This window comes from Plectropomus leopardus, chromosome 19, assembly GCF_026936395.1.
Source record: "Plectropomus leopardus strain MGB_pleo_1.0 chromosome 19, ASM2693639v1, whole genome shotgun sequence".
Taxonomy (NCBI): Eukaryota; Metazoa; Chordata; class Actinopteri; order Perciformes; family Serranidae; genus Plectropomus; species Plectropomus leopardus.
This window is the reverse complement of record NC_142194.1, coordinates 408,789-434,616: the sequence shown is the minus strand read 5'-3', so window position 1 is coordinate 434,616 and position 25,828 is coordinate 408,789. Positions and strand designations below refer to the sequence as shown.

General features: G+C 41.0%; 1 long non-coding RNA gene across 1 annotated transcript; it reads left to right on the top strand.

The window, feature by feature from the left end:
• The first annotated feature begins 1,879 nt into the window (after positions 1–1,879).
• Positions 1,880–5,577, top strand: LOC148186264 (uncharacterized). Its single transcript, XR_015774906.1, has 4 exons — positions 1,880–2,056; positions 3,222–3,277; positions 3,413–3,629; positions 5,456–5,577. It is a non-coding gene; the product is annotated as an uncharacterized LOC148186264 (long non-coding RNA).
• Positions 5,578–25,828: the final 20,251 nt, after the last annotated feature.

Genomic DNA, 25,828 nt, shown 5'->3' with positions numbered 1-25,828 from the left:
ACACTTAAATGTTAGTGCTTTTAACTCTTATGGCCCACTTTAATATCACACACACTTGTATCGCTTTAAACTTTAAAATATTACATATTAATATGATTTTATACTTTCATTTAAATCCAACATCAATCCTAATCATAAATATCAAATATTCATTAATTTCCAGAATTTTAACACTTTAAATGCCATGTTTTTGTTATTATGCCACTATGTTTTTAGGTAAAAACAAAAACAAAAACACCATGTCAATGGGATATGTCAGTGTGTGAGTGTAGCTGCTGACAGTCTGGGCTACGTCAGTGTGTGATTGTAGCTGCTGACAGTCTGGGATATGTCAGTGTGTGAGTGTAGCTGCTGACAGTCTGGGCTACGTCAGTGTGTGAGTGTAGCTGCTGACAGTCTGGGATATGTCAGTGTGTGAGTGTAGCTGCTGACAGTCTGGGATATGTCAGTGTGTGAGTGTAGCTGCTGACAGTCTGGGATATGTCAGTGATCAGCAGCTACATTGACTGTGACAGGTCACCTAGTGGAAATAGCATGTATTTCCTCCATATGCCAAATATGGTCAAAATGACCTCATCAGGTGGAAAATAGTCCAAATGACAAATTCAGAGTCAAAAGCCCAGAATGACACCCAGAAATAATACAAGTCCTGTTTTTCTGCTCTGATGGCTGTGGGATCAAAAATGTCAGTTTGAATGGGTTTCAATGGAGCATTTTTGGACCTGAACAGTCTGAATGTAACTATTTAGTTTCCACAGTGTATTTTAGACTTATTGTAGGAGCTGAGCTGCAAATTCACTGATTACACTCAAATACACAATCTGGACTACATTTAGGACACATGCATCAACACACACACAGTTATCACAACAGGAAGAAAAATGAAAAGTGCCTAAAATGTTCCAAACAGTCCCTAAGGGGTTAAAGCTACAGCCAACACTCAACTGGATGTAGAAAGCTCCAGAAAGTTACGATTTCCTTCAATAATGTGGATATGATTTTGACTGGTAAACGTAATAAATGGGGGCACACAGGCCCACTAAAACCATCTGAAACCGTTTGTTTTAATCCTTTTGTGTCACTTTTTGTTATGCTAACATCACTTATGTCTGTTAGCAGGTCCTCAGACGTCCTCACAGTGTTGTCGTTGCACATGTCCATCGTGTGTTCAGATATCTGACGTGATTTGTGTTATGCTAACGGAACCTTTTTCTGTGCTAAAATTACTTTTGTCTGTACTAACGTTCATGTGCTTTGCTAACGTAATTTAGTCAGTACTAACACTGCTTATGTTACACCATCATGATTTCTTTCTTAGTCTTTCTATGCTAATGTTATACTAACGTAACTTTTTTTCTATGCTAACATCACTTTTCTTTTTCAGGAGGTAATGTCCTCGCTGTGTTGTCACAGACTACAGGATTATTGTGTTCAGACGTGTTTGTGCAGGTAGTCTTAACTAACATAGCTGACATCATTTTTGTTATATACATAACTTTTCTTTACTAACTTTACTTTTGTTGTGCTGACATTATTTTTTTATGCTAACATTACCTTTGCTCTGCTAACGTAGTTTTAAGTCAATATCACTTATGTTATGCCAACATTAGCTTACTTTTTTTCTGCTAGGTTTCGTTTTGCTGATGTAACGTTTTTCTAGACAAACCTTGCTCTTGTGATGCTCACATCACTTGTTGCTATGCTAACATTAGTTTTTTCAGGTGGTGACGGTCCTCTCGGCGTCCTCAGACAGGTTTATTGTGTGTTGGGACCATGGACAGTATATACGGGGACCTGTAGCTGGCGGTGTACCGTGTGCAGCTGACTCTCACTCATGTTTGAATCCTCTCGTGTCGATTGTGTTTTCATTCTCAGCTGTGCCGACCCTCTGATCGACGCCGTGCAAAGACACGTAAACAGATCCCACACACGGCTCTCATCTGTCCTCAGCTGGTTAAACTGATCTGGGACACGTCTGTCTGTCCTCAGAGGGACAGCCAATCAGAGGCCTCAAACTCTGACGGACCACTGCGTCCTCTCAGACATCACAAACACAGTAAGACACACACACACACACACACACACACACACACACACTGACATCTAATGATAATATTCAAATCATTTATGTCAGATAATTCTGTTAACGAGGTCTAATGTTCATATAAACCTCCTCCCCGTCTCACCTCCTCATATGGCAGTGTAACATGTTCACACACACACACACACACACACACACACACACATCTAACCTACGTGCCAAAACAGTGACATCGTCAGTTTACATGATGTACACCACAATCCCCTTCTGAGGACACATCCCAGACCGCCCCCACACACACACACACACACACACACTCACACACACACTCACACACACAGTAACACACAGTAACACACAGTAACACACACACACAAAGATCAGACTCCATGTTTGGACGTCAGCAGGTCCTGAAGCTGTGGCGTCCAGTGTCGCTGAGAGATTAAAGGACTATTCTGCTCTTTTTTCCTCTTTTTTAACTCCAGGTTTAATATTTACCAGTTTCATCATCTTAGCATGTTAGCATGCTAAGCTAAGATGGCCATAAACTAATGTTGCCAGATGTACAGTAATTATCGTATTTGTACGATAATTTTGCCCTCTGTATGATGAATGATGAATAAATCCCAAATTGCCGTAATGTAAGATAATTTGACCACTGTGACACTCACAGTAAGCACTTTAACTCAATTGCTAGCTCCTACATCTGTCTTTCTCACATGATCTCTTACAGCCAATCACGTTTGATGTAGGCAACTTTCAGGTCACGTTCGTCGAGCACGCTCCGCTGTGGTTTGTTCTCGTAAACACTGTGCAGACTGAAAAACTGCTTCTCTCCGAAGCGCTGGGTTTGGGTAGATTTTTAGATGTGTCCAAATGTCGTTTAAATATTGTATACCAAAGGTATAAATTTAAGCTATTCCGTCTCGTGATTGTGATGGCGAACGATCATTTTTCTCAAAATACTTTTTTTAATTTTGAGCCTCTGGTATGATAGTTAAACACTGCCACAAACCAAAGTATTGGACTCATTAAAGAGGAGATGAAACAGTGAACGGTATGGCTGTGGTTTGTTTGGTATAACCAAATACTCAAACATCGCCCTCCTAGTAAAGTCCCGGTGTAAAGTAAGTTTTGGTATAACTATAACACGATATATATGTTTTCACTTTTTCTCCAGATAGTGGCGTCACCGCGGTGGCTGGTCTCAGTTTTTCAGCAGGACGAATACTTGAGGTGGGTTTGGTTTACTGTACAACATGTTTAGATCTGTCAGGCTACATTTCTGTAAATGCCATGAATATTTGAGACACGTGTCAATCACGCTGCACCTGTAACCACCTCCCCAAAACTTTTGGTGTATGATCTCAGGCGAAGCTGACATCATCGACCAGCTGATTCTGTCTCTGAGGAGGGAGCTCTTCATTTACAAAATTCTACCAAAGAGACAGAAAAATCTCCACATCGAAGATAAACACGTGTTGGCTCATGAACGCATAACCAGAGCGGCGCCAGCAGCTGTCTGACCCAGCACACCGGGAAACGTGACATGTTGGCGTGGCATTCAGCCCCGACAGTTCGTCTGAAGGTGAGTCACCCCGTTTATTATTGTTGTTGTTTTTTTGGTTTTTTTTGTTTATTATTTATTTTACAGTAGCTTCGTGATACAGAAAATGTCTCAGTTTGAATCGGTTTCTGGGAGGGAATGATGTTTATTAAGACACGCGGTGGCTTGGTGTCGTTAGGATAGGCTAATGTCAGCTCTGTTAGCCGAGACATGTTGACGTTATGTTATTTGTGTGTTTTGTTGTTGTTGAGGTCCGTGTTAGAGCACGTTATTTGTGTGTTTTGTTGTTGTTGAGGTCCGTGTTAGAGCACGTTATTTGTGTGTTTTGTTGTTGTTGAGGTCCGTGTTAGAGCACGTTATTTGTGTGTTTTGTTGTTGTTGAGGTCCGTGTTAGAGCACGTTATTTGTGTGTGTTGTTGTTGTGGAGGTCCGTGTTAGAGCACGTTATTTGTGTGTTTTGTTGTTTTTGAGGTCCGTGTTAGAGCACGTTATTTGTGTGTTTTGTTGTTTTTGAGGTCCGTGTTAGAGCACGTTATTTGTGTGTTTTGTTGTTGTTGAGGTCCGTGTTAGAGCACACGTTATTTGTGTGTTTTGTTGTTGTTGAGGTCCGTGTTAGAGCACACGTTATTTGTGTGTTTTGTTGTTTTTGAGGTCCGTGTTAGAGCACGTTATTTGTGTGTTTTGTTGTTTTTGAGGTCCGTGTTAGAGCACACGTTATTTGTGTGTTTTGTTGTTTTTGAGGTCCGTGTTAGAGCACACGTTATTTGTGTGTTTTGTTGTTGTTGAGGTCCGTGTTAGAGCACACGTTATTTGTGTGTTTTGTTGTTGTTGAGGTCCGTGTGAGAGCACACGGTGTGTGTGTGGTTTGTTGTTGTTGAGGTCCGTGTTAGAGCACGTTATTTGTGTGTTTTGTTGTTGTTGAGGTCCGTGTTAGAGCACACGTTATTTGTGTGTTTTGTTGTTTTTGAGGTCCGTGTTAGAGCACACGTTATTTGTGTGTTTTGTTGTTTTTGAGGTCCGTGTTAGAGCACGTTATTTGTGTGTTTTGTTGTTTTTGAGGTCCGTGTTAGAGCACGTTATTTGTGTGTTTTGTTGTTTTTGAGGTCCGTGTTAGAGCACACGTTATTTGTGTGTTTTGTTGTTTTTGAGGTCCGTGTTAGAGCACACGTTATTTGTGTGTTTTGTTGTTGTTGAGGTCCGTGTTAGAGCACACGTTATTTGTGTGTTTTGTTGTTGTTGAGGTCCGTGTTAGAGCACACGTTATTTGTGTGTTTTGTTGTTGTTGAGGTCCGTGTTAGAGCACGTTATTTGTGTGTTTTGTTGTTTTTGAGGTCCGTGTTAGAGCACGTTATTTGTGTGTTTTGTTGTTTTTGAGGTCCGTGTTAGAGCACGTTATTTGTGTGTTTTGTTGTTTTTGAGGTCCGTGTTAGAGCACACGTTATTTGTGTGTTTTGTTGTTTTTGAGGTCCGTGTTAGAGCACGTTATTTGTGTGTTTTGTTGTTTTTGAGGTCCGTGTTAGAGCACGTTATTTGTGTGTTTTGTTGTTGTTGAGGTCCGTGTTAGAGCACGTTATTTGTGTGTTTTGTTGTTTTTGAGGTCCGTGTTAGAGCACACGTTATTTGTGTGTTTTGTTGTTTTTGAGGTCCGTGTTAGAGCACGTTATTTGTGTGTTTTGTTGTTTTTGAGGTCCGTGTTAGAGCACACGTTTGATGTGTAGAAATGTTTTGTGGGCTGACACTGAATGTAACGTTAGTGAAGTTCAGACAGCTGTTTACTTTCACTGCACTGTTTGTATGTTTTCCGATGAAAAGTAATATACCGAAATTCGTACATATCCCACGTAAAGATGAGCCAGTGAACAATGCATAATTCACGTATTTTGGACGGCTGCCATCGCATGACCAAACGGAGCGCAGGACTTTACACCGGGACTTTACTAGGAGGCCGATGTTTGAAACTTAAAGTCATTTTAAGGTACGTACTCATCTTGGTTTTTTTTTTTCCTAAAACAAACCTCAGTGACTTTACGTTAAGGATGTGCCTTAATGTTTTTTTGTGTTACTTTATATTAAGGATGTTACTTTACGTTAAGGATGTTCTTTTCCATTATTTTATGTTACTATATGTTACTTTACTTTACGCTGACATTACTCAACGTTATTTTATGTTACTTGAGGCTAAGGACATAAAATCATTCATGGTGCGCTAATTAGCAGAATATCATAGGAATAAAAAATAAGTGATTAAAAAATAAAAGTAAAATTAAATATTTGACATTTTTCAGATATAACTGATGAAATATTTTGATTTGTCTCTGTCTCTGGTCCTCAGCTGAAGACCTGCGGTGGATGTGACTGAATCTGGAGCTGCTGGAAGACGCTCAGCTTTTCTTTTTCTAGTTTCCTGTCACACATTCAGCAGAGACATCACGGAGTCCATCTCCTTAAAAAGACAAACACAGCAGGAGGAGGAGGAGGAGGAGGAGGAGGAGGAGGACAGGAAGAAGAATGTTTGGACTTGAAGGTCTGGAGGCTGTTTGTCTCCTTATTTTAAGACCCTTCTATGGTGTTTGTGAGAAGGAATTCTGGGAAATGTAGGAAACCTCTAACTGAAGTAAGAGTTTGACCAAACGTGTCATCACTGCATCAGGACACGCCCACTGACTGTTTTAATTTCTGGATACTGGACCAGTGACGGCGCTCCGTTCGTTTTACTGGCATTTCGGCTGGTCCGAACGACACAAAAGCTTCAGGAGTTTATTTTGAAAAGACACAATGCCTTTAACAGACGTAAACTGACACACCATCCTGGAGCGTCAGCGACCAGCCCGACCTTACTCCAAACTTGTCAAATACCGCCGCTCTGTCGGTGTTTTGGTTGTACAAGCGTGACGCCAAAAGCCACCTTCTGCATTTAACCCGGAGCGCAGCTGGACGGCGTCAGATAAGAACGCGCTCGGACAGATCTGGTGGCGTTGTCATTGTTAGCTGATGGACGGCAGGAGGGCACAGTGAACTTGGTTTACTGAAACTTGGAAAGACTGATGTAATTAAACTCGTCTTTTTTAGGCTGCATCAGCTTCACAAAGTCAACGAAATATAACAACATTTAAGCATTTTTTAATAAAGTAGACTTAAATAAGATTAATGGTTATAACCACCCAACTTTTTAAGGCAGTCAGTTTCCTAGATTTTTTAAAAAGTTGAATCAGCTTTTCAGATTTTACAGTGTAGTTTCAGCTGACGGACAGACAGGTAAGGTGTGCAGGTGTGAAGCCAGCTGAGCTCTGACGCTGCTGATTGGCTCCTGTGTGAGTGATGTAATGACTCAGGTAGAAAGCGTTAATGTTAGTAATTTAGTTCGTATGAGCTGTAAAATCTTGTGATGTCAGATTCGGTGCAGTAAAACAGCACGGTACAGCAGCTCTGTAATACAGCATACCGCGTCTCCCAGGATGCATTTCACTAACACACGTCCAATCACAAACCTGACCCGAACCTAAAGACGAGACTTTATAACAAAACGTTTCTTCTTCTGTGCTGCTGCGGCAGCTGCAGAGGCTGATGGGTATCGTAGTGTTGAGGCTGCAGCGGGTGGACGGAGGAATGTGTCGGTGTGGAGGTCAGACTCCTCTCTGCGTCTCCTTAAAAGGAAGCTTTACTACGAGGAAAAGAAAACTTCCTGCGGCTCAGACTCCGCCCCTTTTACTCCGGCCACAAAGCGCCGCAGAAACCACAGAAGAAGAAGAAGAGATTCAACAGAACATAAAACAACAGGCAGCAGCCAGATCTGTCTGTAGCTTTCACTCCTAAAAAGGAAGCCGCTCAGTAAATAAGACGAGCCTCCTCCTCCTCCTCTCCTCCTCTCCTCTCCTCCTCTCCTCCTCCTCCCTCTCCTCCTCCCTGTCCTTCTCTCCTCCTCTCCTCCTCCCTCTCCTCCCTCTCCTCCCTCTCCTCCTCCTCCTCCTCCCTCTCCTCCTCTCCTCCTCTCCTCCTCCTCCTCCTCCTCCTCCTCCTCTAGGTCTCATGTAAGGAGAGGAAACATGGTGGGTGTGGTCTGCTTGTGTTTCAGTAGAAAGTGTGTACAGTAGTATTTCTGTATGTCCTTGTTTAGTTGTACAGTGATCATCTCCTCCTCCTCCTCCTCCTCCTCCTCCTTCTCCATAACTTCATACCACTCTCACTGGCTCCTCACTCATCAGACTGAAACACATTAACACAGAGATGCTCTTTCCTAACAGACGTTTTTGTCCATGGATGTCCACAGACGCTCAGAAATTTGTCGTCCTCGGTAAAACAAACAGATTAAAACAGGAATCAGCTTCACCGCAGAAACAGAAGCTCAGTCTGTGAATGACGATGGACACGCGTCCCCTCTGACCCCTGCCATGCTAAAGTGAAGTTAAAATATTTTGGATACAAGCACTGCCATCTTGTGCCGATGATGTCATTTGGAGCCGGAGTCCATGCTGGCCAATCTCAAGGAGCGCCATTGAATGCGAGCACAGTGATTGGCTGTCACAGCTGTCAATCATGGCAGAAAATGCCCTCTTCGCATAATGTAATAACTCATTAAAACCGAACTTATCATAAAAACAAACAGTTAAACAAACATCGGTGACAGAAACCAGTTTTGGAGACACGTATTTAGCGTGTACTGTGAGTTTTTAGTTCGACCCATGTCCCATTCACTAACTAAAGGGGCGGGCTCTATGACCAATACTCCAGTCAGACACCAGGGGGCGACACACACTCAACAGTTACACTGTGAGAGGCCGATCTCCCAGTGAGCAATATTTGGTTCTAAAAATGTTCTGAGTATGTTACAATGCAACCAATGGTAGATAGATAGATAGATACACTTTATTGATCTCAAAACTGAGAAATTGCAATGCACTGTTTTAAATAATATTGTCAACTGCAAGTTTTCTTTTAGTTCCCAGAGTGTTCTTCTTTAAGTTTGGCTGACATTCTCTAAAAACATCTCAAAAACTATCTCAGCTGGCAGGAAACGTTCCCACAACATAGGCTAATGTTACCTACAAGTTACAATAATGTTCAAAGAGCGTTTTAAGGATGTTTATCATTTCAGATAATGTTCCTGTGAGGTTAAATGCTGACTGAGACGTAACGTTATGGCTGTAACACTCTTAAGATGTTCTGGTGAAGTTGAGAGGTGACAGATCAGACAATGATCTTTTATAAAATGTTCCCACAATGTTACATCAGAACAAAGGAAGAACGTTTTCTAAGTAACCTTCAAAACATGTTATTTTTTCTCACTAAAAGCTGAACTCGGGACAGGAGCTGGAAACTAGAAACAGCTTTAATCTCTGTATGTAAAATGTCAGTTACCAAGTATTATATGCTGCGCTGCGTTTCTTTGCATTGTGTCAATCAAATCATCCATTTCCATAAATAAAATAAACAAGGGACTCCTGTCAAATGAGCCTGATGTTTTTCCATCGCAAAAACTCAGCCGGATACCGCCTCTTAACGACGGGAACGCCTGCAGGCGATTTACACGATTAAAAACCAAATAACGTTTTACGTACAAACAATAATCACATTAGGATTAACGCATTAATGCTTACAGCCCCAATGATATTATATTATTTAATATTATATTATGTTATATTATAATATATTATATTATTTAATATTATAATATATTATAATATATTATATTATGTTATATTATAATATATTATATTATGTTATATTATATTATATTATAGTTGTACTTGTTTTATGTTTTCCAGTTTGACAGCAGCAGCTTATTGGGCGTTTCACTCAGCTTGACAGTTTGACAAGTGGATTGACTCCACCTGCTTCACCTCCATTCATACAACACACACACACACACACACACACACACACACACACACACGCTGCCTGGACTTTGACCGAAAATGGGAAAACAGCTGAACTCCTTACAGGGACGTCTGAAACTGATTCTGATTGGTCGACTAACATCAACACACACAGTGAGTCGCTCACACAACCAGCTCAGGAATGTGTGTGTGTGTGTGTGTGTGTGTGTGTGTGTGTGTGTGTGTGTGAGAGTGTGTGTGTTTGTGTGTGTGTGTGTGTGTGTGTGTGTGTGTGTGTGTGTGTTGGGTTTTTTCTCTGTTTATGGCAGCAGCAGACTCAGTGATTGAAGCAGATCTTTAGTTTCAGACATTTGTATTTCTGGATGGACGCATATATTTTAGGACGCGTCCACTCACCCTCCACCTGATCTGAGATCTGCAGCCCGCTGCATTCACACAAAAAGTAAAAGTCCTCATTCTCCAGAATGATTTATTGTTATTATAATTATAATAATAATAATTATTATTATTATTAATATCGCTTTAATGTTAATGACTTTAGACCCTGCTGGTAGTTTCATCTATGATAACACATTTTTATTAAGTACTGATTATTGATTATTGACGATATCTAGTATCAATAATCTGAATCTGCCTTCAGTTCAAACTTCTGCTGCTACCTGCTGGTTCACACCTGAAACTGCATACAAACTTTATTTATACGGTGGTGTTTGACAGTAACACAGTCACCTCCTCCTCCTCTGATCTGTGTCTCCTCCTGCAGGAGAAGCTGTGTGTGTGCAGTCAGTCTGCTGTGACTCTGTGACCTGCAGGTGGCGCTGCAGGTTAACACGTTAACCCTGTGAAATCTGAGCAAACCTGAGCATATGTATATATATATATATATATATATATATATGTATATAGTTTTCTGAACGTCTCCTCCTTCTTATGAGCAAAAAATCCGGTAATTTCTTTTGTCACATTTCACTTGTTTCTTGTAATTTTTGGGACATTTCTTTTAGTTTTTCAGATTTCAAGTTTCTCACTGCCTTCTATCTTTTCTAAAGAAGCATTTTTTTCAGGTATCAAAGATCTGAATGCTTTTAAAAGATGTCTGAATGCAGAAAAAAACATCCATAAAAAAACCTTTATAACACCTTTAAATCACCTTTAAAAGACCCTTAAAACCTTAAAAATACCTTTAGACCACCCTTAAAACCTTTAAAACACCTTTAAATCACCTTTAAAACCTTAAAAACACCTTTAAATCACCTTTAAAACCTTAAAAAACCTAACTGTCCGTGTCTAACTGTCTGACAGTTAAATAATATATTTTGTCTTGACACAGTTACTGACTGTTAGTGAAACTTAATCTATAATTATATAAAGTTTTATATTTTATTGATGTCATCAGATAAATATTTCAAATATTAAACGTGTGATGAAGTAAAGCTGATTCTCGTCTGTTCTGGAGTTTCCCAGAATTCCTCTGAGCCAAGTGGCCAGACACCACAGGAAGTCAGAAAAACACCGACAGTGGACACACACGCACGTGCACACACACACACACACACACACACACGTCTGCGTTTATAATCTTGTGAGGACCGTCACATTCGATTCTTCAACTTAATTTTTAATTTTAATTACTGTCAGTCTCAGAATGAGAAAAAATGTCTCCAAAAACATCAAATCTAAAATATCTCCAAAATATCTTCACTTGTCACTTTCCCAACTGTCTCTAAATAAATTTTTTTCTTTTCCAAAATGTCCTCACTGTCCTCAAAACATCTTCACTTTTTAAAAAAAACAACAGCAAAAAAACAACATTTTCCCTGGTAATGACTGGATTATGAATCATTTCAAATCATTTTTATCTTTGCAGGTCATGTCTGTGCTTTTGCTGTTTTTAATGGTGATTTTTAATTTTAAATATTTAAAATCATTTAGTAACTGATTTGACCTTTTTGTTTTATGTCATCGCTGGACTCTTTTATTGTAAATCTGACTCCATTATATTTTATTGCTCTGTGCAGCCGAAATGTGCCATACAAATAAAGCTGCCTAAAATGTAAAATATATCCAAAATTTCCTCACTTGTCGTCACTTTCCAAACCGTCACCAGACATCTTTAAAAATATCTACTTTTTTTCCAAAATGTCCTCACTTCTCAAAAAGACTCCCAGTGTTCTAAAAGTGTCTCTAAAATGACCCTTGTCCTAAAAATTTCTCCTTTTTGAGCGATTTCACTTCTCAGGTCTCAAAGTGAAAGTGTCCTCAGAGAGACGGACATCCTGTGACATCACTGGACACAACCAGTGGATTTTTCCAGAGGACATTACTGCAGCGTCTTTGTACCCGACATACACAAAGACGTACTGAAGTGTGTTTCCTGTCTGATGTCCCTCAGCAGAGGATGGAGAAGACACACTGACCACTGCAGCACTGATGGACTCAAACTCACAACACAAGTCTATCAGATGGAGGACAGACACAGGTGGAGGACAGGTGACTCCTAACATCGTCCTCTGTTCCTGTCCTGATTCGTATGTCAACACCAGGATGCTGAATTGATCAAATGTCCCCCAGTAGACAGACACCTGATTTGACCCTCCAGATGATAAATGTTCGTCCCTTAATTCATCAGATTGTCTCGCTATGAGTTTGGCATTATGTAACTCGATGTGTCTCGACAGGTCGGAGTGTGTCTTCATATTTTCAGAGTGTGTCTTCATATTTTTGTCCTCAGTCACGTACAGGGCGTCCTGCAGGTCATCTCATCGTTCAGCTGGAAACTTACTGAGAGCTTCAGTCTTCAGTTCAGTTTTCAGTTTAGACTTTTATTACAGACATGTCGAATCAAAAAGGAGAACACAATAAAATTGTGCAAGAAAGACAGCAGAATGTCCTTTGGACAGATTCAGGAAACAAACAGAAGTATATCATGTCCAAAAAGGAGGAAATTACACTTTTACTACTAAAAAATTTAAATAGCAGCTTTCCGAATTTCTGCCCCGATATTCACCAAACACTAAAGAAACAAGACGGAAATGACTTCACCTCTCTGTGAGGTGTTTAGGGGGCGTTACCTGTGCTGACAGGTGACTAACCCTAAAAGTGCTCGCCATGACGCCTCCGTGCCGCCCCAAGAGATAAAATATCAGAGAAATTTAAGAGCGTGTTGCTGCATGAGGGCCGGTATGAGCGAGCTATCATGAAGGGTCACAAGTAGACGCTGCTTTGTTTTGATGAAGTTGTGACCCAAAAAGAAAACCACAGGCTGATATCTGCAAACCCAGTTTTCAGTGTGCCATCCTGATTGTCAGCCCTGAACTCCACTCTTGATGCCTCGGCTGGTGTTGTGTACATATAAATAAATAAATATCATGAATAATTACGGGTAAATAATGCTAAAAATACTCATAAGCCTGTCAGTGATAAAAGTCACATGATTTGTCCTACAGAAAATCAGTTTATTACAGAATCGGCACCTAAAATACCATTTGGAACATCTTTTTTAAAATAAATTGTATTTATTGTATTTATACAATTTTTAATGAAACAAACTTACGAGTAAATACAACAGAGAGAATGCAAAAAAGAGCAGCAAACAACAAAAAATAAAAAATAGACAGACTGCCAGAACTCAGAAAAGCCAGAGAAAATAAAATGTACAAGTACACATGTCAAATCTTGTACGCAATCACCCAGAGCAACTATTCCTAAAACTGGGAGTCAGAAATTAAGTCCAAGGGGCCAGTATCAAAGGAGATCAAGGCAGGCCCTGTGCAAGATAGGGTAGCATCCATGGTAAGTATACAAAAATCCCAGTACAGTACAACTGAACAGGACAATCAGTTCATAGATTGTGATCTCTCCCTCCTGATCCCAAATCTTATTAAACTTGGCGTGAGAGTCTGGCAGAGTGTACCTAATCTGCTCAAGATGTCATTTAGCCACTTTTTGAAGCAGGGGCGAGATCTTGACTTGACAGCAGTTATTCCAGGTCATTTCCTTGTTTTAAAAAATTATTATTATTTCGAAGTCGTCTTTTGTTGTTGCTGTTTATTTTTTAACTAATTTCCTGCTTGCATCATCAGTCTGGTTCATGTCTTTTTAAGTTGCTCATTGCCTTCTCAGTTTTTGAAGAAATCAAGCCAATTTGACAAACTTAACTTTAAACAGATACTAGTGCTTTTACTTCTTATGACTTTATTCAGCAAGGCAGAAACAGTAAATATTAGATTGGTGTTTTTATTTATTATGATATTATGTGATTGAAGTGGGGAAACCTGAGCACCAGGAGAAAACTATATTAATAAATTATCCCCAAAGAGTTCCTCAATCAAGTCAGGTCACTTTTATTTATTATGCCCATTATCAAAGATCACAGTTGGCCTCAGAGGGCTGTATAACATACGACATCCCTCTGCCCTTTGACCCTCACATCGACTAAGGAAAAACGTCCCCAAAAAACCCTGTAACGGGGAGAAACCTCAGGAAGAGCGGCTGAGGAGGGATCCCTTTTCCACGACGGACGTGCAATAGATGTCGTAAAAAAAAAAAAAAAAAAAAGTAAACTACAGTAGATGACAAAATGATGTATAGCAGCAGCCTAAGCAGGGAAACCCAGACTTCCCTCTCCCCGGCCACTTCATCCAGCTCTTCCCGGGGGACCCCGAGGCGTTCCCAGGCCAGCTGAGAGACGTAGTCTCTCCAGCGTGTCCTGGGGCCTCCTACCGGTGGGACGTGCCCTGAACACCTCACCAGGGAGGCGTCCTGGAGGCATCCTAATTAGATGCCCGAGCCACCTCATCTGGCTCTTCTCAATGTGGAGGAGCAGCGGCTCTACTCCGAGCTCCTCCCGGATGACCGAGCTTCTCACCCTATCTCTAAGGGAGAGCCCAGCCACCCTACGGAGGAAACTCATTTCGGCCGCTTGTACCTGCGATCTTGTTCTTTCGGTTACTACCCAAAGCTCGTGACCATAGGTGAGGGTAGGAACGAAGATCGACCGGTAAATCGAGAGCTTTGCCTTTCGGCTCAGCTCCCTCTTCACACGACAGACCGGTGCGGCGTCTGCAGTAATGCGGACTCTGCACCAGTCTGTCGTGATCCGCCTGCCTATCTCCCGCTCCATCCTTCCTTCACTCATGAACAAGACCCTGAGGTACTTAAACTCCTCCACTTGGGGCAGGATCTCGTCCCCAATCTGGAGAGGGCACTCCACCCTTTTCTGGCTGAGAACCATGGCCTCTGATTTGGAGGTGCTAATTCTCATCCTGGCTGCTTCACACTCGGCTGCGAACCGATCCAGTGAGAGCTGGAGGTCACGGCCTGATGAAGCCAAAAGGACCACATCATCCCGAGATCACCAAACCGGACCCCCTCAACACCCTGGCTGCGCCTAGAAATTCTGTCCATAAAAGTTATGAACAGAATCGGTGACAAAGGGCAGCCCTGGCAGAGTCCAACCCTCACTGGAAACGAGTTTGACTTACTGCCAGCAATGCGGACCAAGCTCTGGCACCGGTCGTACAGGGAACAGACGCCCGTATCAGGGGGTCCAAAACCCCATATTCCCGGAGAACCCCCCATAGGACTCCCCGAGGGACATGGTCGAATGCCTTCTCCAAGTCCACAAAACACGTGGACTGGTTTGGCAAATTCCCATGCACCCTCAAGGACCCTGCCAAGGTTCCAGAGCTGGTCTACAGTTCCACGACCGGGGCGAAAACCGCATTGCTCCTCCTGAATCCGGGGTTCGACTATCCAGCGGACCCTCCTCTCCAGTACCCCTGAATAGACCTTACCAGGGAGGATGAGGAGTGTGATCCCCCTGTAGTTGGAACACATCCTCCGGTCCCCCTTCTTAAAATGAGGGACTACCACCCCAGTCTGCCAATCCAAGGGCATTTGCCCCCGATGTCCATGCAATGTTGCAGAGTCGTGTCAACCACGACAGCCCCACAACATCCAGGGCCTTGAGGAACTCCGGGCGGACCTCATCCACCCCCGGGGCCCTGCCACCGAGGAGCTTTTTGACCACCTTGGCAACCTCAGTCCCAGAGATAGAGGAGTCCACCCCCGGGTCCCCAGGCCCTGCTTCCTCACCGGAAGGCGTGTCGGTGGGATTGAGGAGGTCTTCGAAGTATTCCTTCCACCAATCCACAACGTCCCGAGTGAAGGTCAGCAGCGCCCCGTCCCCACCATACACAGTGTTGACAGAGCACTGCTTCCCCCTCCCGAGACGCCAGATGGTGGTCCAGAACCTCTTCGAAGCCGTCCGGAAGTCGTTCTCCATGGCCTCACCGAACTCCTCCCACGCCCGGGTTTTCGCCTCAGCAACCGCCGCAGCTGCATTCCGCTTGGCCTGTCGGTACCTGTCTGCTGCCTCCGGAGTCCCACAGGCCAAGAAGGCCCGATATGACTCCTTCTTCAGCTTCACGGCATCCCTTACTGCTGGTGTCCACCAGTGGGTTCAGGTGTTGCCGCCTCGACAGGCACCGACCACCTTACGGCCACAGCACCGGTCGGCCGCCTCAGCAACGGAGGCACGGAACATGGCCCACTCGGACTCAACGTCCCCCGCCTCCCTCGGGACATGGTCGAAGCTCTCCTGGAGGTGGGAGTTGAAGCTCCTTCTGACGGGAGACTCTGCCAGATGTTCCCTGCAGACTCTCGCAATGCGTTTGGGTCTGCCAGGTCTGACCGGCATCCTCCCCCACCATCGGAGCCAACTCACCACCAGGTGGTGATTGGTTGACAGCTCTGCCCCTCTCTTCATCCAAGTGTCCAAGACATACGGCATCCGGCACAAACGGCACAACCGACATACGGCACAAACGGAGAAATTTGATTTCTCCGTTTGTAATTACGATATGATTCCCTGATGAGTTGTATGTATATGTGTGTGTGTGTGTGTGTGTGTGTGTGTAGAGAGAGAGATAAATATGCCATTATCTGACAATCACGTAAATATTCAAACCGACAGCGCTGTCGATTAGCTGCTGTTGCTAATAAGCTAAGCTACTACGAGAGGAATGCTCGTGCACCGGCGCTGTTAAGCCCCGAGCTTTCGGGTCATCTATGTGGCGAGTCGGTGCTCGGGTACACTCGGGTACACTCGGCTGCGTTCGGCTGTCGTTAATCACTTCCACGCTGCTCTGTGGGCCAGTAGATCCGGGTATTTTACACTTTTCTAAACCTGGAAACAGAGTTTTCTCTGCTTCATGTGCCACAGAGCAGCTCTCATAGGAGTGAACGATGGTAGAAGGTAGATTTATTTGTCATTTTTTTTAAACAAAGTTTTTGTGTTTGTTTTTTTTAAGATAATTTTTGGGGGGATTTGTCCCTTTATTGATAGGACGGCTGTAGAATGACAGGAAATGTGGGAGACAGAGGGGGAATGACACACAGCAAAGGGCCACAGGCTGGACTTGAACCCGGGCCATTGCAAAGGCCTCGGCATATGGGGCGCACACTCTAACACAGAGATATCAAACTCAATATTTCACCCACGAGATAATATCAAACGTCTGTTAGAGCAGGCCCGCCGGTATATGGCGCATGCACTGCTAATAGTACAAATCGCAGAATGCACTACAAGTGCGTTGGCATGTCAATCAAGGCCTGCAAGTGTCCCTTCCTCCTCTGTTGACATTTATGTGCAACCTCATGCTGTCACTCACCTCGACCAAATTTAAGCTATCCCTCCCAAAAAATGGCCAAACAAGAGGTGGACTTTGAAAACAGGAGCTTTCTAGACAGGTGGAAGGCAGAGTGTCTGTTCACAAATATAAAGGACAGACCTGGTTAGATTTTCATTAAAGAAAATTATATATATATATTTTGGTTGTTTTGTTGTTGGCCTGTGAAAAAAGGGTTCCATTGAAAATGAACTCGAAAGGCTACAGATAGAAAGAGGAGCATACAATTTTTTTCTATTTTATTTTATTTTATTTATTTAAATGAAAAAAAGAAATAAATGCCACTGATGTGCCTTGTATTTGTAATTTGATTTCTCATGTGTTTATAATATTAATAAGCCAGATTCAATGTTTAGGCAAAGCGTACGTTTGTCTCGATATGAAAAAGTGTATCATTATATACTGTATCTGGAGAGAAGGGAAAACATGCTCAATTGCTGCTCTAGAGGCCGGCCCTTACACAAAGTTTAACACGTTTAAGTTTAGCCCGGTATCCACAGTGTGATTTTGGGGTGTCTCAGCAGAAAGATGACAATCGTGGCAGAAATGTGGCGATACCTTTGGTAGTGGCTCTAAAACGATGGTTCTCTGTCTCACATTGTCTCACAGCCCTTGTCACAGTTGTGTGATCAAAACAGCCTGGGATCAAACCCTGACAGTGTCAGAAATTTGGGATGACCGCCTCATTGTGTGATGGCTGTTACGACCGATGTCTACTAACCAAATAATAGAAATGCAGCATGAAATGACACACCGATCAGTGCCACTCAGCAAGTGAATGCTAAATGCTAACAGATGCAAACACTTACTCCAACCTCTCGTTGCAAAACTGGCGTGCCAAGTTGTCCTCTTTTCCCGCACAACCACGTCCACATTCCCCTTTTCCTCTTCTTGAGACTTTTTCTGACACACATTAACACAGCTACAGAAAGAGACGGATTTGTTTGTTCACATTTTACTCATGGATGGATGACACATGACGACAATGTTTTGTTCTTACGTACGGATTTTGATGGACAAAGGTCGTCGCCTGTGATTCAGTTGATGATGTCATTGTACTGGGGCTGGGTGATAAATCGATTTTATCAATTATTTTTTATGTGATTGAAGTGGGGGAACCTGAACACCAGGAGAAAACCCACAAAGAATATTAATGAATTATCCCCAAACAGTCAGACAATTTTGCTTCAGAGGATGGCGCACTTCCTGGGGGCTTGCAAAATTTACATAGTGGCCGAAAGTGGAACTACATCGTCATGTGATGCACACTGGCGCAGAAAGACTTGAGGGAAAGACCATTTGTTAACATCGGGAAAGAGACCTTCTTAAATCTGCACTGTTTCCCTGGCTGAGATGTTAGCAGGTTTGCGTAGGACGGCAGAGTCCACAGTGTCTTTGTCCTCAGGAGGCAGAAGCAAACTTGCAAACCCGACCGATTTTCCCGGGACACCCCCATTTTTCCTGCCCTGTCCCAGTGTCCTCCCGGCGTCCCATCTCTCCATCCAACAGCAGCTGGTTAGAGAGTAAATACTGAAAATGCACAAAAGTAGTTGTTTTGTTTTAAGAAACATGCCTGAATACAGACTGTGCGCCAGGTGTGTGTTCGCCAGGTGTGTGTTCGCCAGGTGTGTGTTCGCCAGGTGTGTGTTCGCCAGGTGTGTGTACTCCAGGTGTGTGTGCATTTGGATACTAGAGCGCAGCTCATGCCGCACGTTCCTGTCTGGACCAAAGTAACTGAGACCAAGAGATTCATTTGACTGTTTTCAAAGAGCGACAGAAAGTGTGCCCAATAAAAACAAACATCACAGCTGGCTGATCACAGCTGATCAATAGATCCATCAGACTGAGAGCAGCACTGACAGACCTCTCAGTTATCAGGGGCGGATTTAGTGATTTGGGGGCCCGGTGCCCAGCTGGCCTGCTCTGATGTGGTCCGGTCTGTAACTGGGAGTGCTGGTGGCTGCTGGCAGCTGCAGAAGCTGATCTCAGAGTCACTGATGCAGACGAGTGCAGCTGATGTAGAAACTGTGACAGCTGTTACTGATACAGTCACACTGCATATTGCTAAAGAAGTGATCCACATGAATTCATGTAAACATGTTTTGTAAAATTACTGCAGCCTTCAGTGTAAAAGACACATTTGCAGTTTGCACTTTAACTCCCAAAGGGAAATTCAGTTTACTATATTAAAAGAAGCCTTTAATTTTTACTGCTAAAATCAAAAGCAAAGCTTGTTTTGAGTAATTTCTTTATCATTTGTAGGTTGTTTTAAAGAGGGAAAAAAAATTGATAAAAATCGTACATTGGGTTTGGTGGGAAAAATACTGAGATTTTATTTTTAGGCCACATCGCCCACCCCTGCTTTGTACAGTCTGCGCACATCAAATGATGTCGTACCCAAATTTGTTAAGATCCATGCTGCACAGTGAGCTGCACTGAACTTACAAGACAGGAGACAGCTGACAGGAGACAGGAGATGTGTCTCTAAGAGCTCAGAGACCTCCATGACTCTGAGTTTAAAAGAGTCTGGATCCAGCAGGACTCTGCCAGAAATTGTTTTTTTTATAAACCTGATGTGATTCAGTCTTCGAGCCTGGACATGTGGTCCACGTCACCGCTCTGAGACGGTTTAGCTGCTTGTTCCACATTTTTATGAAGGTCAGAATGCTTAGAGTGTGGAGGAGGAGACAAGTCCCTGCAGGTCCACAATCTGATCCTGGACCTGCAGAGTCGACAGTGTGACGTTCTCAAAGGTTTCAGTAGATTGGAGTCTTAAAAACAGTGAAATCTGAGTGAGGAGATGTTGTGATCTGTAAACTGTCTGAGCTCTGAGGAATGAAGATCTCTGAACAGGCTGATGACCTGACAGATTCTGTACTCTCCTAAACCTGTTTAGTCCTGATCAAAGTGGGACCTCAGGAAGAGCGACTGAGGAGGGATCCCTCTTCAGGATGGACACACATGCAATAGATGTATCCAGGCTTCCTATAATACATCCATGGCATGAGGTGACGTCACCGTTCTCACAGGATCATCACCAGTTTCCACAGCAACAGAAAGGGTGGCGTTTTTAACAGGTTACACTCTGAAGCCTGGTTTCAAAAGTTTGCGTTTTCAAGCCCCAAAAACGCCATTGATGTGTGAACAAAGGGCCAAACTGCAACAGAAGTTTGAAATTTCATGTAATTTAGTTCATTTTGTTGGTAGAGTTTCTGCTCTGTTTCAGACTGGAGCTCATCAGCAAGTGTCAGCTGTTTAAACATCAAACTCTACATTGGTGTTTTTACAGATTTCACTCTTCAGCACTGAGCTGAGGGACACGAGACAGGAAGTCAGACGGAGAGACGTGTGGTTGGTTCGAGGTCCATCACATCATAAAATACTAAATTTGAAACCAAAGTAAACTGATTTAATTTCTCTCAAAAACATAGATGAGCAGTGGGCAATTTAAGAAGAAATGTCCTAAAAATTTGCAAGAAATTACTTGAAACATGAAAAGTTACAAGAAAATTATATGGAAAGAGAAACAAAGTAAAAAAAAAACAAATAAAAACTCAGAAAAATAAGGAAATTGACTGAAAAAACCGATTTAAAAAATGATAATAATCCTAAAATAAAACATGTCTGTAATACACCATTTTAAATATAGAATCACTGTTTATAAAATTACAATAAGTACAAATATAGTTAGACCTCTTCCCTAGCGTTAAGATAATTTTGTAATGAGCGCTCTCTTCTTGCATTTTACGGGACTTTTCTGTACAATTTGCTGATTGTTTTTTCCCCCCAAAGTTTCTGAAAGAAATTAAACCAATTTGCTCATTTTTCACAACTTTAAATGCTTGTTAGAGGCATCAGTTTGCAGCACAAGAAAACTGATGTCCATCCAGGTTTCAAAGGGTTAAAGTTGATTGTCCCTCCTTTTAAATAACAAAAAGTCCCTAATTAAAAAAGAACAAATCAAACAATAAATGATATTATCAGTTATAAATAAATTGTTGTACATGAGCTCATTTGATGGATGACCCTTGACCTTTTCATGCCCGGTTCTTTGGCCTTGTTGCCGGGGTCACCGGTGCCCTTTGTGTGTGAGCACATGGTATATTGTTGGAGTTTTCCCGTCTTGTTTCGGCGTTCAGTATCGATGCTCTGCTGTGTGAGGGGCTGGGGGGTTTTCGAGGGTTTTTTCCCGTAAGTGTCGAGTTGAGGCTTCAGTCTGAAGTCTGATCTTTATCTCAGAGCTGAACACGCTGAATCACTTCCTCCCAGAGGATTTCTCCTCCTCCTCCTCCTCCTCCTCCTCCTCCTCCTACGCTGCAGCTTTGTTTTAATGCTTTTATTCTGGAAAGTCTTTCCTTTTTGTCTGAAAGTCTTTTTTATTTATTTTAAATCCAAACAGACTGAAAGTTGTTTGAGATTGTGGATCAGTTCTTGAGTCTGACTCAGTCCACCGTGAGTGATGAGCTGCGGCAAAATACCAAACACATGACTCACTGTTTGTGTGTGTGTGTGTGTGTGTGTGTGTGTGTGTGTGTGATAAGACCTTTCCCGTTAAACAGAATCTGACATAATAAATATATATCAACAGCTGCAGTTTGAATTCAAGCCAACATTTAAATCTGACTGATAACAATTCCTACTAAAGAAACCAACAATTCATTTCCCACCAGTCAAAATGTTAAACCATTTATTCTGTAACTTTATTAAAGTTCAAATTTTACCATTGACCTCTATCCAAACTCTATAAAGAAACATCTACAATTAATTTAACACCAGTCAAAAATATTCATTCTTGACTTAAACAAATAATTGCTTACTAGTGGAAACATTCTTTTTATACATCCGTAACTTTATTAAAACTAGTCATATTTTACCACAACTTCTATCCAAACTCTGAAAAATATCTAATTTACTGGTGGAAATTTTCATTGATATCCATAACGTTATTACATGACGTCAAATTTACCATTGATGTCTATTCAAACTCAATTAAAGATGTCAATATTTCATTTTTTACCAGTCAAAATGTTAATTTTTGGTATCAACAATTAATTTCATTCTAGTGGAAATGTTCTTTGTGCATATCTGTAATTTCATTGAAACTAGTCAATCTAAAAAATATCTACAATTAATCAATTTAAAATTGTAATTCTTTTTTGTGAAAAAAATTCTAACTGTCCTAAAGTTATGCAAAGTTTACCATTGACTTCTAACCACACTTAATTCAAGTTACCTACAGTTCATTTCCCACCAGTCAAAACATTTCATTCTTAATTTTGACAATATATGTATACACTTTTAATGCATGAAAATTTTCATTTTAGATAGCTGTAACTGCAATATAACAAGTCATATTTTACCACTGATATCTATTCATATTAATATCTAACATCAGTATTGTAATTGTGGTGACATATCTTCATTAGTTTATTGATATCAATAAACTGACTGACTGAAAATGACATGCAGTGAAATTTCCACGAGTCAAGATCCTTTTTCAACGTGGAAATTTCATCGTCTGTAAACATGATTCTTAGAGGTGAAAAAGGAATTAAAGATTTTTGTTAATCAGTGTTAAAAGCTTAAATTTGACATTTTAAATTGTGAATATTGAACCGCTGTGAGTGACCGCCACTGATGAAATGTTGGTGTTAGTAAATGTGAGTCAGCAGAGGTTTTTAAATTTCAACATCCCAAAAAGTTCAGGTGTGAATCAATTCAGGAGTTAAAGAACATTCACTCAATCATTCTGCTGATTCGTCACTCGTAACACAAGATTTTCTTGAAAAAACAACAAAAATTTTTGAAGAAAAATCATGAAAGATGAAAATAAAAAAAAAGCTTGAATGTTTTCCTAAAACATCAATAAGATTTTAAAAAAAAACAACCCAAAATTTAGAGGAAAACAACAGCCAAAATGTTTTCTTGTAAAATTACCAAAAGAGTCAAAATGTTTTCCTAAGACATCACTAAAAGGAAAAAATATCATCAAAACCTTTGTTAAAAACTAAATTGCCAAAATATATTCTTGAAAAAAATTTTGAAGAAATATAAGAAGGAAAAATGTGTTCTCCTTAAACAACACCAAAGATTTTTTGTCCTCACACAAACTCACATTTTTAATGTCATTAACTGTCATGAATCAGTGAGAGCTGACAGAAGACTACAGGCCCCGCCTCCAACCCTGCAGCAGGGTCAGAGGTCACTGAGGCTGAATGCTGCTTTTTGTTATCTGCAGCCAATCAGAGCTCACTGTCATGGTCATATGACTTCAGTCTGCAGGAATGTATGTGTGTGTGTGTGTGTGTGTGTGTGTGTGTGTGTGTGTGTGTGTGTTTGTCAAGATACCAACAGTCTCTCTGATGTTTTCTGGGAAATCATATTCATATTTCCTCTCAGTTACAGTTACAGGAGGAAAACCAGGTGAAAATCAGAGAAAAATCTTCAGAAAAACAGGAGACAACTGGGAAAACAGCAGAAAAATATGCTAGAAGAAACAGAAGGAAACGGGAGAATAAACATATAGTGGACAAATAGTAGAAAACAGGAGAAATATGATCAAATCTGGAAAAAACAAAGAGAAAAAAAATCAGAAGAAAAAAACAGGAGAAAAATCCAGAAGAAACATAAAGAAAAATAGGAGAAAACAGGAGAAAACACAGGAGAGAAAAAAAACAGGAAAACAATAAAGAGCAAAATAGAGGAAACAGGAGAATAATCAAGAGGACACAGGAAAACCAGGAGAAAATGTGGGGAGAAAAAAAACAAGCGAAAACAGGGGAAAACTAAGAAAAAGGATAAAATCAGGGGGCAAAAAACAAGAGCAAACTGAAGAAAAACAGGGGAAAACAGGAGAAAAAGCAGGAGGAAATCAAGCATTGAGAAAATAATCTCACTGCCACCTTTCACCTGTGTTTTATTGGATTTTAATTACTGAAAGTGAATGATCCTAAAAATCCCCCTCATGGTAAAGACTCTCCAGTGAGTCACTGCTCCGGTAACAGGGTGTGTTTAGTTGAACATTCAGGCAACAGGAAACATAAAAAAAACATTAAACTGCAGAACAATAACTGTGTGTGAGCCGCTCCCCTCCGTGCCTGTTTACAGACATTCAGGGGGACTCTGATAACACTTAACACTTTATGAGGACCGCATCAGAGCAGAGTCCCATTGTGAAACTTCACACATACATTTCTGATCATACCAACAACATCTGGATCTGTTAAATATTTATTGGAAATATGTTTCTAAAGAATCTGAGCAGCAGCTTCTGCTAAAAACTGTCTGACATACAACTTCTGGAGAAACAACTGATCCGCCCCCTGAAAAAAACGGAAAGAGAATGTATACTTGAAGTTCTGAACTTAAGTATTTGACAGTCATGTTCTTTACTTAAATATTTGTTGTTTCCCTTACTTTATACTTTCACTCCAGTATGTCTCAGAGGAAAAATTGTAAAATAAATTGGGATGAGATGCTCCCAGGGTCTATTTTGGGTTTTTTTTTTAAATAAATGAATATCAATATTCGATTAGATTAGATTAATTTTATTATCCAATAAATTTTTCTTTCGCTTCTCCAACACATCAAACTATGGACAAAAAAACATATCACCAGATACATCACACACAACAACAAACTGAACAAATTGACAAGAAACAGCTGCAGCAGATGAGAACATCACAACTTACCTAATATAATGCACAAACAAAAAGCATAATGAAGTAAACATGTTTAGAGTGAATAAGATCACAACAGAAAAAAAGCTTTAGTATAAAACTATATGTAAGTTCCTGTATTGGCCCCCAGCAAATCATTCAGATCTAAATAAACCTGGAATTGATGCATTAAATTAACATCATACTCATATTTTGACGTTGCTCTGACTTTAAGTGCAACATTAATGTTATAAGACACACAAACACAAACACAAATACACACACACACACACACACACACACACACACACACACACACACACACACACACACACACACATACACAGTATTTTGACTGTTTTCAACAGTTTGGTTATTGCCAATTTATTTTAAGTTGATGTGCTGAGGACAAATCACCATCAAGCTCTGCTGATTGTATTTAGTCTTAAAAAATCCTTAAAGAGGAGTTGATCTGTGAAGATTATCTTACTGAAGAGAAAGTATCATTATTTGTTCACCATGGAGCTGATTTTCTGCAATAATCCAAATTTCAGTGGAAAAACTCTACTCTTATATGTTTGCATATTACTGAAAAAGTTTATTTTTTGTGCACCTCCATATAATTCTCATATTAAGGGTTATAAAGAGGATTGTATATGTATATCCTTAAAAACACAGACACAGACACAGACACACACACACACACACACACACACACACAGGCTTATTTTGTACTGTCAAAATATTATCAACTGACCTTAAAATTATTTTTAAATTTCCTCCCCTCAGTAAAATGATTTTGATGCTGTTCAAATATTAGCAAGGCCACTACCATCCCAGAAAAGAGCTGTATGCATTTAGTTACTTTTCAGATTTAGATAATTGGTACAAAATATAATCAATATTAAATAAGTATGTAGATTTAAAAAATGATGCAAATAAAGCATCATTTTCTTTCTTTTTGGGGTTGTCCATAAAGTTTCTAATGAATTTAAAAACTATAAAGTCTTCATGTTTTATCAGACGGAGCTCTGCAA